Raw genomic sequence first — 14,571 nt, forward strand, 5'->3', positions numbered from 1 at the left:
ACACTTGAACTCTGTATGCGATACACAGATATTCGAATGTTTCATTAAAGTTCTCTATCCCTCAAACACTGAATTAGTAAGGAAATTGGGAATATAATTTTCATCTTCACAATTAGCCATTTTCATATGTTGTGGTATACCTTTTGCTTTGGTCTCTTGGTCTTACTGGATTCCAGGACAAGAATTTATCTAGTCTAGTGGAGTATCCAGCTTCGTGTTATTACTTGAGGTAACATCACTTGGAGAAGGTGCACCATTCCTCGGAAAAGCTAATGTGGGTTAGCCATAGTGAGGAGATCTTATTTGGGCTGCGAATACTATGTGATTTTGAATATTTGGTCAGGGTTTACTTCTATGGAAAAAGTATCCTCATGCCAGATTGTTCTAACAAACTCCTGTACAGAGAGACCTTAGACACTCGAGTATAGTGTCTAGTAGGCATTCAAGTTCTCTCTTAATCTGTGTGATTACTTTTGTAATAATTTAATCTTTTAATATCTAATTGATCGTACCACTAGGAAAACATGTATTAACATCTAAACGTTGGTTAACTCACTTAGGCTGTACAAATGTTTGCATAAGTCTATTTTTTAAAAGGCTCTACTTTGTATTGGAAACGGTACCAACAATATGCGGATTTAACCGGCTGGGGGTATGAAATTCACAAGCGGTCCCCAATCATATGTATATCCCGTTAGGGGAGATGACGACATTAGGTTTTTGCAACTCTTGTGGGAAGGTGTCGATGTCCTCCTACATACAGCGTCTAAAATTCCCAATTTGGTCACCCATCTGGTACTGACCAGGCTTAATATTGCTTAACTTTGGTGATTTAACGAGAACCGGTTTATCAATGTGATTATACTTTGTATTGTGTCAGTTTTGAAAAAAAAAATTGGTTCTAAGTTCATTTTGTATTGAATTAATTAACACTTACATACATACCCAGTGAACCATGAGATTCAATCATATGCGCTTAAAGGGACGATTATAATCTGAAAAAAAATATTTCTCAGTTGGAATGCATAGGATAGCAGGTGAATGTCTGGCATACGATAAGATCCGGTAGGATACACCATCCCCAGCTTAAACAAAATGATAAGAAAAAAGAAAATAATATATAACAAAGTATAATCTCGTATTTCAGTGTAGACGGTAGTGTGGAATAAGAATGCCGTTCTAATGATGGGAAATACCATGAAATTGCAGTTAAGTGTGTGTTTAAGATAAGGTATTTTTAATTATCTATGAGGAACCACCTAAGATCACTAACGAAAAAGTGCTATGGACTCAACCGGACTCGAACTTTAGTCATCTGTTCACGTCATCACCATGGATGTAAAGTTATAACTTAATACTTAATATTACCCCCTCCGCCATTCATTTTTATACTGCCCACTAAAGTAAATATTAATCGTACGTTTTCATTCATTAAAAACGAACGTGTTATTAGTTACTGCAACATCTTCTACTCACTTCTACTTCTCATTTCTTACTTCCTTCCTTCTTTTTGGACTTTTATTCATCCATACGAAGTTTGGAATAAGCAAATGCGTATCATGCAAACGAAATATGCAAGACGCAACATGCAAAAAAAGAAACGTGCAAACGAAATATGCAAGACGCAACATGCAAAAAAAGAAACGTGCAAACGAAATATGCAAGACGCAACATGCAAAAAAAGAAACGTGCAAACGAAATATGCAAGACGCAACATGCAAAAAAAGAAACGTGCAAACGAAATATGCAAGACGCAACATGCAAAAAAAGAAACGTGCAAACGAAATATGCAACACGCAACATGCAAAAAAAGAAACGTGCAAACGAAATATGCAGCACGCAACAAAAGAAACGTGCAAACGAAATATGCAACACGCAACATGCAAAATAAGAAACGTGCAAACGAATTATGCAACATGCAACATGCAAAATAAGAAACGTGCAAACGAAATTATAGTAGATCATACGAGCGTTCAAAAAGTAATGCCTCCTATTGATTTTTGTCCGGCCGAGTGGATCAGAGGTGACTGCAAATTGCATTGTTATGATGACTGAACTTATGCATTTATGACCTGAAATGTTTATCTTTCTGTTGCTGATGTTGTCGGTATAAGATTCAAAGGAAGCAACTACTACCATGGACATGCGTCAGAAGCAGAGATGTCTCGTTGAATTCCTGACAAATATGCATTTAGAATAATGGTGACTATGTAGAAAAATAAATTCTGGTACAATAAAGGTCGTTCGCTTTATTGGCACCACTCCCGTTTTCGTAGTTCTTCAACTTTTTGAATTAACAAAAATATAGAGGGCTTTACTTTTGGAACGACCCTCGTATGGCAAAACGCGATCCGGATGCCATGCACAGCAATCTTTCATCGCTGGCAAAAGTGCATTGAGAATGGTGAGGTCTAAGTATAAAAATAAAAAAAATCGTCCGTTTTAATGGCACCACTCTTGTTTTTTGAAGCTCTTCAACTTTTTTGAGTTAGAAAAAAAAAAAAGCAAAAAAAAAAAAAAAAAAGCATATAACAAGATTTAATTTTGGAGCGACCCTTGCTGGTTTTCTTTTCTTTTTTTTTTTTTAATTAAGAACTAAAAAAATATGGATTACTTAATAGTAAGAGTGGTCCTAAATCGAATGATTTCGATTTCTATTCGAGCCGGTCTAGCCACAAAACAAATACTTAACCTTGCTGTGTGAAACTTGCTGTGTGAAGGAAGATTCGGGGATTAAATAGCTAATCACAGACAGCATAGAGAGTTTTGCCGAAGGAGAGCGTAATTCCTTTTATTTTAATCTGCTCCGGTCAATTCTTCACTCCACTTCTAAATATTGGCCAAACTAATGACAGAAGGTCCGGGATTTGAGCGTCGAACGTCGAATTTGATGAATTAGTTGTATAAAGCCACGCGGGCTAGTTTTCATGAGACGATACACGTGTCTGTGGATATCAATAGTCATGTGATACACACATTCCTACTCTAAGTAGGGGGGGCACGAATGCAGCAAAGAGACGGCTTCTATTAAAGTTAATATTCAAGTGGAACTGATTAGTATTAGTATTAACATTTCTTCTACACTATCGACTGGAAAGCCGGCTGAGAAATCAAGGGCTTTGTATTTTCACAGTTAATGGTGACTGAAGTTCCGGGATTGTGTCTCGAGTTTGTTGTATTTGTTGAATAAAACTATGCTGACGAGTCCTCATAAAGCGAAACATGTTTTTGGATGAATATATATATATATATATATATATATATATATATATATATATGTTTGGAGAAAAAATAGAAAAACCGAATGAAATTATTAAAATAATCAACGTTTCGTCCTTATTTCAGAGGACATCTTCAGGATATTGAAGTAAAAATGCAAGAAAAGAAAAAGTCATAGATCATACGAAAAAGAGAAACAGTTTTTGAATCCTACCCATGTCGGGAAGGACAAACATATGTGTGCGTATGGGAAGGTTGGGTTGTTCGATGTCTATATATACACTTTTAAAAATACGTTAAATAAATATGTACACTTTTTTTTTCTTCTGTAAACTTATTCATTTTGTTGAAATATTTTAAACTCAGACTTCCTAACAACTCCACATAATTTAGATATATAGATGACATTCTTATTTTTCTCCCTAAAAACACACAAATAGAACAAATTAGAAATAAATTAAATTCAGTGGAACCATCTATAAAATTTACACATGAATCCGAACAAGACCACTCCCTAGCTTTTCTAGACATACTCCTCATCAGATCAGAAACCGATCTGAGTTTCAAAGTACATAGAAAGACCACACACAAAAACGATTATATTCACTACTACTCGCACCACAATGATAAAATAAAGACTGGCATGATTATTGTTTTTTTTGCGTGCCTTTAGAATATGCAGTCCCCAATATCTTAATGATGAATTTCTATACATTACGAATGTTTTAAAAAAACTACAGTACCCATCCTATTTCATTTCTTACGCAAAGAAAAAAGCTACGAAAATACACTATAATATAAACAGACAGAAAAATAAAACAAATACCCCACTACTAAACAGACATCTTTTCATTCCTACCCACACCAAAAATACAAAAATCTACGACACTCTTAATAGACTTGGTTTTCACTTGATATAAACAACTTCCTCAACAATAAAACAGACATTAAAAACTACCAAGCACTCTCCCAAAACCCTCACATCCGACGCCGGTATATATTCCATCCCATGTAACAACTGTCAACAAGCGTACATAGGTGAAACACAGCGAAAATTGAAATTAAGACTTAACGAACACAGAAGAAATATAAGGAATGGTAACGCCCTAAATGCACTCTCTTGCCATTGTGCAGAACACGATCACTCATTTAATTTAGATCATGCGGAAATTATTAAATACGTGATAGATAGAGCTAAAAGAAGACTTTTAGAATCAGCACTAATATTAAATACTAATACTATTACGCAAAGAAAAGGCTTCTACCATTCAGCCCCTAGCATAGGGAAAATAATAATCAGAGAACAAAATATCGAAACAGATCCTGGCTAACCGTTTTTCCTTAAATATTTCAACAAAATGAATAAGTTTACAGAAGAAAAAAAAAGTGTGCATATTTATTTAACGTATTTTTAAAAGTGTATATATAGACATTGAACAACTCAACCTTCCCATACGAACACATATGTTTGTCCTTCCTGATATGGGTAGGATTCAAAAACTTATCTTTTTCATATGATCTATGACTTTTTCTTTCCTTGCATTTTTACTTCAATATCCTGAAGATGTCCTCTGAAATAAGGACGAAACGTTGATTATTTTAAAAATTTCATTCGGTTTTTCTATTTTTTCTCAAAACATAACGTAAACCACCGCTGGTATTTTTATTTATATATATATATATATATATATATATATATATATATATATATATATATATATATATATATATATATATATATATAATTTCAATGAGAAATTTGAAAACTTTGAAGTGTCGGATAAAATGATATAATCATTTATATTTATTTACTTTTTTTCTTGTGAGTCCAATAATTCGCTAATAAATAGCCGCTTTAGGGTAGGAAGTCCGGTCCATGATTTTTTTTCTTTTTCTTCATTTTGGTGCTATGATGGAGGTAATGCCTCGGAATAGAAAAAAGGAGAAATTTACGTGCTGTTGCGGTGGGTCCACGTGTGTTATGCTTCAGTTTCGAGCAGGAGTTTAAAGTGTGCAATCATCTTATACATATATATATATATATATATATATATATATATATATATATATATATATATATATATATATATATAGAGAGAGAGAGAGAGAGAGAGAGAGAAATATTTAATGTATATATAATATATATATACATATATAAAACAGACATATATATGTAGATGAATATATATATATATATTATATAGATAGAGAGAGAAGGACACACACACACACACACACACACACAGAAAGTGGAGAGCGCGTAAATAGAAAAAAAAAACTTCCCAATAGATTAAAGCTGCACGCTCCTCATACCAAGCAACAAACTGCTCATCTATAATATAAATCTCACCTGTCTGTTTAAATGTATGTATGTTTGTATGTCTACCAAAAACAAAAACCTTCAAGCACCCGGGCAACGCCGGGCATCCAGGCTAATTAATTCTAATCCATAAAATATTAAACTGTTTTTCTAAACTTCTCTTGATATAAGAATTTGAATTCTCAACTTTTTTATTTCATAGTAAGACAATTTTTTCAACTAAATGATGCATTCCTTAATGTTTGGTTGTATATTCTGTCTTAAACACTTGTAAAACTTAAACCGCACTGGTCTACGAGCGATATTTCTGACAGTAGGAGGAAAAGATTTTATAGGTAAGAATCTATCCATCTAACACACATCGTTGGTCAGTTTTCGGCCTTGAAGTATTTTTTAGCTCCTTACATCAAGTGGCAATATGCCTAGTCTGGAACGATTTCCATAAATTGGTAAATCGGTAAAATTATGAAAAGAGGAAATTTATTCAATACATAGTTGTCATAAAAAGAATCAGATAAATTAGTGAATCTTTTACCATAAATAAAAAGGTTGATATAGCGTAAAGCAGAACCCCCCCTCCAACAAATTTGTTTTCATTTTGACATAAGACCTACACATATATACGGTTTAATCACGTTGGCACGCCGGTTCTCGTTAGATCACCGAAGTTAAGCAACGTTGAGTCTGGCCAGTACTAAAATGGGTGACCATTTGGGAATACCAGGCTCTGTGTGTATGGCATTCCACCTGGCCCTTCGCTGTCATTTTAATGGTACCACTTCCGAATTTGTAGCTCTTCAATGTTTTATTTTATTTTTTTTTTAATTAAAATAGGACGCTTTACTTTTTAACGTATATTTCAATTCAATACACAACTAAACAATTTTATTAATTTAAGACAGTGTAGTAGTTTGCTTGAATCGCTGTGCGTAGAATATTTGGATGATGTTTTTGTTTAGAAGACTCTGGCACGATATGTATAGAACTTTAAAACGAAGCAAAAGAGGGGAAAAATTAAAAACGACAGTAGAAGCGTATATGAAGTTTTTTTTTTTATCATTTACAATCCCCTAATTTTAATAAATGTAGACCAGTGTACCATATTTCGAGGCATAACCTCTTTATCAAAGTGGCCCGGTCTAGGTGTAAAAATGCTAGTACTTTAGCAAACAGGTTTCAGAAGTCAAACCAGAGGTTGAATTACACGTTAATTTAGATAAAATCTCGGTTCTAATTGATTGTTTTAAAATTTTATATATATTTATTCACGTATTTTCATTTTTCCTTATTTTATTTTATTTTTTAAAATTTAACTTTTATTTATTTATTTATTTATTTATTTATTTTGACAGTGTTCATATATTGGATGTCTTAAGTGTTATTAGTGTGTTAGTAGTAGTATCTATTTAAATTTCCGGTGTTGTCATAGAGAACGGGAAGGAAGTGTGGTTGGTGTCGCTGATTGTTGGAAAAAGGTTAATTAATTTCATTCGATGAATTTAATACTAAATATTCAAATAATATTAATTAATTATTTTAATGAATTGAAATACAATTATTAATACACATTGGGGAAAAGCTTTTAAACAATAATAAAATATTACATTTAATACAGTAAAATTAAATAAATGAAAAAAAAAACAAAAAAAAATTCAACGGAAATCAAATAATAAAAACCAGGTCTTCATAACCAAGTGAACATTATATATATATATATATATATATATATATATATATATATATATATATATATATATAGATGCATATATATATATAGATGCATATATATATAGATGCATATATATATATAGATGCATATATATATAGATGCATATATATATATATAGATGCATATATATATAGATGCATATATATATATATATATAGATGCATATATATATATATATATAGATGCATATATATATATATATATATATATATATATATATATATATAGATGCATATATATATATATAGATGCATAAATATACATATATATATACATATATATATATATATATATATATAAATATATATAATATTCGTATAGTTATAAATGCTTTAGTCATCCACAATCTGATAGTTTCGCTACATAACAGATCTTCAGTGCGACTAGACTAGCAACTGCCTCAAGCTGGGATCAAATTCGATCGCCGAGACGAAAGTTGGTTCTTTTAAACGTGACGCTAATAAAAACATTAATAATCTAATATATAAAAGATTACATGTCTGTCTGTCTGTCTGCCTGTCTGTCTGTCTCCATATTTTCACAGTCTATCTCCTCCGAAACTAAAAGTCGCAGAGCAGTGCTAAGGGCCTGAAATGATTGCATTTTTTCATGGACCGTCCTTTTATAGGTCTTTAGCCGGTTAAAATAGTTTTAAAGGGGCCAAAAAATGTGTCAAAATTGAAAAAATCGTTATACATTTTGTACATTCCTCTTAGTTTATTTTTAATCAGTTCTCATCGGTACAGTGGTAACATCACCAGCTTTAAATGGTACAGTTTTGCTTTCGGTTTCAATTCTAGCTGATGGCACCCAAATACTTTTTTTTTTTTATTTTTTACTGTAATAATATATAAGAAATCTGGAAAAATTAAAATATCATATTTAAGCGTATTTTATGACTGAGCAAAGCCGGGCATACCCTTCCTCGCTAGTTACAATCTAATATAATGTCACTGCATCTCGGATGTCTGGAAAAGTGTATGCAGATTTTATAAAAGCTGTATTAATACTGAAATTTGGATTTAACTCATTATTAATGACAGCTGCAAACATATTTTATTTTCTGCATAAAAACCTAAAATTGCATCCATATTTTTACACCAAGGGCATTTTTTAAATATGTAATCACAAGGAGCGTTCCAAAAGTAGTGCCTTCTATTATTTATTCCACCCGAATGGATCAGTGGTGACTATGTAGAAAAATAAATTCTAGGACATAAAAGGCCGCTGGTTTTAATTGTACCACTTTCGTAATCACAAATCTTCAACATTTTGAGTTAAGAAAAGCAGGAGGGTTTAATTTGAAAACGACCCATTATGACAGAGCGCTCTCCGGACGCCTATGCACAGCCATCGTATATCTTTGGAACAAAGTTCATTGAGAACGGCGCTGACCATGTAACAAAATAAATTCTGGAACACAAAAGGTCGCTCGTTTTAATGTCACCACTACTGTCTTTGTAGCTCTTCAACTTTTCGAGTTACAACGAATATGAGGTTTTACGTTTGGAACCATGCTCGTACTCTAGGGCTTTTGAAGTAAAGTGAACTTTAAAGTTATATTAAACTAATAAAATAATTATCTGATTAATAATTTATTACGGTACGCGAACAACAAAAAAATATATGTCTATGTTTTAGGAAAAAAAAACCCTAATTACTGTTGTGGGGTATATATATATATATATATATATATATATATATATATATATATGTATATATATATATATATATATATATATATATATATATATGATAGTTCAATAATTTGGTTCCCTAGATGTATATCCACTAAAATCCGTGGGTTCATTAAAGAGTGCCTAATGGAGGACAGAACAGGTATGCAGTATGTTTATTATACAACATTATTAGTTACAAATGTGCATACATGTTTCAGTTAAATCTCAATTTAGAGAGACCCACTTCATCAGACAGAAAATAAAACAGTGTCGCTTCTCTTTTTGGCCTGATGAGGTGCATCTCTTTAAATTGAGATCCCACTGAAACTTGGTTGCACATATGTAATCAATAATGTTTGTATAGCAAAGATACTCTAATTGTTTCAGAATATAGATTAAGTATTAGAAATATTTACATTTTTTCGTTGAGCTTTTTAATGCAAACAGTTTTAATCCATCCTTATTATTATTATTATTACTATTATGTTCTTTATGTAATTTTTCAGGAATGCCGTGTAAGCTTGCTAGTGTAACTTACTCAAATATTGATTGATATCTTCATGCGTGTTCAATTTCAGACACAAATAAATCTGTTCAAAATCAAATTAACACAACAAAGTAATTAGGAGGAAGAGGCGGATTATGGAAATTATCTTTAATCAGATCATGATATGTCTAGCTGTTCTTCTTACTAAACTATTAAACTATACACAATGCTATGAATTTGACCAAATCAATGGTCAAAGATGATGCCCTGGCGGATTATCCTTTTAGTTTAGACCAGGGTGGCCATCTTGAAGGTGAATATTTCCCAAGGGATTATAAGATATATAATTTGGTGAGTATGGAGATTAAGAAATAGCTTACAGTTTAGAAAAGTGGATTAATTACTGTATCTATGTGTGATAGAATAGCATATAATATTAAATATAATAATAATAATGATAAGAATTTATAAAAACAAAAATAATAATGATAATGATGAGGATAATTATATTCATGATTATAATAATAATAATAACATTAATAATAATAATAATAACATTAATAATAATAATAATAATAATAATAATAATAATAATAATAATAATAATAATAATAATAATTCAGGTTGATATTTTCCATAGGTGAAGCAATCAATAAATTTTTAATGGGGTTCATACAAGAATGCTTAATACCGAATTAGAGCAAGAATATTTTTTTTTTATTTGTTTTAAATTGCAAAACAAATAAAAAGTAATAAAACTTGGATATTGCTACAAAAAGAAACCTAAGCAGAGAAACTGACTCCTTATAACAGACGCACAAGACAACGCGATTAGAACCAACCACATCAAAGCAAGAATCGACAAGACACAATAAAACAGCAAATGCAGACTCTTTAGTCAAGGAGATGAAACAATGCCACATAATAAGCGAATTCAGCAAACTGGCCCCAAAAGAATATAAAAAATAACCACGAGCAAGTGAAGAAGACAGTACATTGGGAATTATGTAAACAACTGCATCTTGAATACACTGACAAATGGTACAAGCATAAACTGGCGGAAGTACTTGAAAATGAAATCACAAAATCATATGGGACATGGATATACAAACGCATAAACCAATCCAAGCAAGAAGACCGGATGTCATAATAGTCAACAAGAAGGAAAAGTTCTACCATATTGTAGATTTTGCAGCCACAGTGTGAAGATCAAGGGTACAGGGAAACAGCGCAAATACACGGAACTGGCCAAAGAGTTCGATGGAAGATGAAAACAGTCAAGGTAACACCACTAATAGTAGGAGCGCTAGCGGCATTACCGAAAAATTTTTGAAAAAAGCATGGGAGAGATAAAATCAGAATGTTGGCTGAGAAGATACAACAGATAACAACAATAAAAACGGCTGAAATATTAAAGACAATCTTTGAATGGGGAGATTAACGTACGGACACACAGAAACTGCTACAGAGATAAAACACAAGGGGACATCACATGGAAACATGAAAACTTAAACTGTATGACTAAGTTAATCCTACTGTGCCCCTGCCTTCGTCCAACCCCAGTGTTTTCTTTTTTTTGTGTGTCACCGGAAACTGGCGCCACACGAGATAAGTCATAAGGGTCAAGGTGGATAAAAAGGTCGAGGAGAGAAAGCACTATCCAGACCTCCGTTGGATGAGTACAAAGATAACTGGGACCTTGAAAGGCTTATTGTCATCCAAATTCCAGTGAAGACCAATAGTCACTGCCAACGAGAAATCAATAATGTTGATGCGATAACGCAAATTCATCTACAAAGGGGATGGAGAGTACTGGAAACTTGGGGAGACTTGTCGTCACTCAGACTCCAGAGAACGCCACAAGTTGTCAAAGAGCCATTTTTTTATGATGGTCTATGTGACCGCTTCTAGTAAATAATAATAATAATAATAATAATAATAATAATAATAATAATAATAATAATAATAATAATAATAATAATAATAATAATAACTAGCGGGATCTGTGGAAATTCCACAGGGGACTCATTCATATGTAATATATTGATGTTGGTATTCTGTAGATGTTCAGCGTTAATGATATTATTGTAGCTTTTTTGTTAAAACTACAAATTATTTATCGAAGCTAGCACGAATGCCCGGTAAAACCCGGTCGTAAATTACGCTAAAATATGGTATTTTAATTCTTTCAGAGTTCGTACATATAATTATAGAGTTAATGTTCTATCGATTTTTATGTATTATAAAATTGCGATTGCAAAAATAAAAAAAAATGTCCATATGACGTGGGTGCATTAGCTTGAATCGAAACCGAAAAAACCTATATATATATATATATATATATATATATATATATATATATATATATATATATATATATATATATATATATATATATAACCTGAGTTCCTTCAGTCATAATTAAACCCAAAAACTTCTGAAGAATTCTTGATGAAATTATTTATAAAAAAATGGATGATTTAAGTGCCATCAGCTATAGTCGAAACCGAAACCAAAATTTATGAAGAATTTTTGGTAAAATTATTTATAACAAGAAATAGAAGAGCATAACAATTAAACGACCCGAATGTAAACGTGACACACAAAAGAACACACACGCTATCGTATTAATATATAAATTAGCAAGCTGTTCTTTTCTTTTTTTTTTAAATAGGAGTCACCACTTATCAAGGCCAGGATAAGGGTTAAAGAGTATACAGTAGTTAATGGGACAATATCATAGTAATCATTAATAGTGGAAATTTGGTAAATTGGATCACTTAAGGGAGACGGCTCATCAAGAACTTGTTTACATTAGACTTGAAGACAACCATATTGTAGTCAAAACAATACGATTATACACACAAGTACGTAAAGAAGGCAGTACACTGGGAAGTATGTGAACGACTGCATTTTGAACATGCAGGCAAACAATACAGACACAAATCAGAGAGAGAGAGAGAGCAAGACAGATATATATATATATATATATATATATACATATATATATATATATACATATATATATATACATATATATATATATATACATATATATATATATACATATATACATATATGTATATATATATATATATATATATATATATACATAGAGAGAGAGAGAGAGAGAGAGAGAGAGAGAGAGAGAGAGAGAGTACCGGAAAATGAAAATCATCAAATCATCTTGTCATGCAAATACGCACAGTTTAACTCATCCAAGCAAGGGGATCAGATGTCATAACCGTAGATTCCATCAACCTAGAAGACCAAGAAGACATAAAAACCAATTAAATACACGGAACTTGCCATTTGAATGAAAGGAATATGGAATAGGAAAAAGTCAAAAAGGAGCATTGAGAACAGTTTGAAAAAAAAACTGAGAGGTAGAGAGAGAGAGAGAGAGAGAGAGAGAGAGAGAGAGAGAGAGAGAGAGAGAGAGAATAAAAGACTAGGAGAAAATGGTATCGGAGGGAATTTAAAAAACATGCTCCTTCAGTCTTTGACGGACTATGGATACCCACCAAGGGGTACCTGCGCGTGAAATTTTCGTAGCAGGAGGTCCGCAATCTCCAATCCCACATCTCCTGAGACGACATTGTTAAATACCAGTGGCAAGTATGTACAGAACAACTGGAAACAAATGCCGAGATAAGCGGAGAGCACATACAACGTCTAGAATTCCCAAATGGTGACCCATCTGGTACTAACCGGGCTCAACGTTGCTTAACTTCGGTGTTCTGACGAGAACTGATGTGCCAACGCGATTATGTCGTACATTGAAAGGAATACTGAGATGAAAATAGCTGAAATCTAAAAGAACATGAATACGGGAACCAATCAACATAAAAATGTGAATGCTAACTAGTCAAATGAAAATTTCAATGGAAATAAAACAAGAACATCCGAACCAACGGAACTGGAATCACAAGAGATCTTAAAAACTTCCTCCATTTCAAATAAAAGTAATTACATCAGCCGCAGCTGATACCATACAAAATGGCCGTGAAAGATTAGAGGGGGAGGATGAAAAGACCTACGTAATTTCCACTTCTAACGATCATTACGGTGTTGTCACACAGATCAACTGTCACCTGTTAACCTTTATCCTTAGGTGGCCTTCAAGATTATAAGCGGTGACTCCTTTGTAAAAAAGAAAATAAAACAAAACAAAAAAATAGAAAGAAAAAAAGTCGTCTAAGGATGTGACTGCACAATTTTCACCTAACAATAAACCAACAACTTTCTTGTGTTTAATTAATCGATCATTACAATAGTGATGTGATAAATATAAGTACGTCTGAGTTCTTCTTTTACCAGAAATATAACTGACTGGTGTAAGCCATGACTTTGGGCAGGTATAAGAGCCTGAGAAGACGTCGAAGGATACACGAAAAACCTAAAATTAAAGCATATTACCCGGTACAAATAACCATTCATCAAGAAGACTTATTAAATTTTTTTTTACTTCATTATGCAGCCAAAATCACTCAGCCATTTCCAACAAACTTCCGGGACATATAAAAAAATAATAAGTCAAGTATAATTTTTGAAGACCAAATTGACTCCAAAATTCGCAAAATTTGACTTTTTTAATGCCAATCTGGCCAGAGATTGTCACAATGACCTCTCTTTGATGTAGGCTCCTTTTCGAATATAATAATAATAATAATAATAATAATAATAATAATAATAATAATAATAATAATAATAATAATAATAATAATATATGATCACTGTTGTAATAGTGTGAGAAAAGAATTCGCAATTTTAACGTGCAGAATATGATTGGCTGGTGTAAACTATAAATACGGACGAGTATAGCAGCTTGGAAGAGACGTTGAAAGATATGCCAAATGCCTAAAATTTTAGCATATTACCAGTTTCAACCGCGAACAACCGTTCATTAAAACGACTTATTAGATTCTATTACTCGATTACTAATACCACTCAGCTATTTCAAACGAACATATCCATTTCCAAGAGATATCACAATATGTAGTGAGTTTTGGCATTAAATACCACAGAAAAGGGTTGCTATATCGTAAATTAGACAAAACAAACTATGTAGTACTAATACTGTAGTCGTGAAACTCTAATTGCTCTCTCAGCTAGGAGTAAACTGATATTATTTTTC

The 14,571-nt window shown here is 32.2% G+C and overlaps 1 pseudogene; it reads left to right on the plus strand.

Annotated features, from left to right (window-relative positions):
• The first annotated feature begins 6,157 nt into the window (after positions 1–6,157).
• Positions 6,158–6,275, plus strand: LOC145268509 (5S ribosomal RNA; annotated as a pseudogene).
• Positions 6,276–14,571: the final 8,296 nt, after the last annotated feature.

The sequence above is a fragment of the Euprymna scolopes genome, chromosome 43 (assembly GCF_053919585.1).
Source record: "Euprymna scolopes isolate OS-2025 chromosome 43, ASM5391958v1, whole genome shotgun sequence".
Classification (NCBI taxonomy): domain Eukaryota; kingdom Metazoa; phylum Mollusca; class Cephalopoda; order Sepiida; family Sepiolidae; genus Euprymna; species Euprymna scolopes.